We start from the raw sequence: 876 nt of genomic DNA, 5'->3' as shown, positions 1-876 counted from the left end.
CTCAAAAGATGACTCAAATGATGCCACTTTCTGCTTAAAAACCTCCAATAGCTTCCTGTCCAACTCAAAGAAAACTCAGTCTTTACCACAGTCCACAAAGGTTCTACAAGTTCTGGGCTCCAACCCACCCTCCACTCTTTTCCCACCCACCCATTGCATCCCCACCCTTGACTCTGCTCAGTCACATTGGCCTTCTTCAAATTGCTCAAATACATCAAGATCTTCCCACCCTAGGGCTTTCATAAAATGTTTCCTCTCCCTTCTCTCTCTACTTCTTTACATAGTAGTTCCTTTTCATCATCCAAGTTGACAGAGAAATCACCTCTGAGCTCCCTTATCTCAGGCTCTCATTTCACGCAAACTGTTTAGCACAACTTGTCAACATTTTATTGAACAATCTGTGTTTGTCTCCCTGGCTTTATTTTCAGTGTCCAACACATCAACTAGCTACCAGCAAGTAAATTCCAAGTCATAGCAATCCCACGTTTGTCAAAGTAGAACTGTACTGCATAGGTCAGGTCTTTTAATGGAGGATTTGGGGGAAGCAGATCAACAGGCCTTTCTTCTGAAGCAACTCTGGATGGACTTAAATCTCCAACCTTTCAGCCAGCATCCAAGCACATTAGCCATTTGCACCACCCAAAACCAAACCTACTGACATCCATTTGATTCTGACTCATAATGACCCTATAAAAGATGAGCAACTGGTCTATTTGAACTGCCAGCATATCGGTTATAAGACCAATGAATAAACCACAGCTCCACCTAGACTCCTTATATGACACGCGTTGCTATTGCTAAGTGCCATCCAGTTGATTCCAACTCATAGAGACCCTGTATAGGGTTTCTGAGAGTAGTTGGTGGGTTTGAACTGCC

Source organism: Chrysochloris asiatica, unplaced genomic scaffold (assembly GCF_000296735.1).
Source record: "Chrysochloris asiatica unplaced genomic scaffold, ChrAsi1.0 scaffold00039, whole genome shotgun sequence".
Classification (NCBI taxonomy): domain Eukaryota; kingdom Metazoa; phylum Chordata; class Mammalia; order Afrosoricida; family Chrysochloridae; genus Chrysochloris; species Chrysochloris asiatica.
This window is presented reverse-complemented; position numbering follows the sequence as displayed.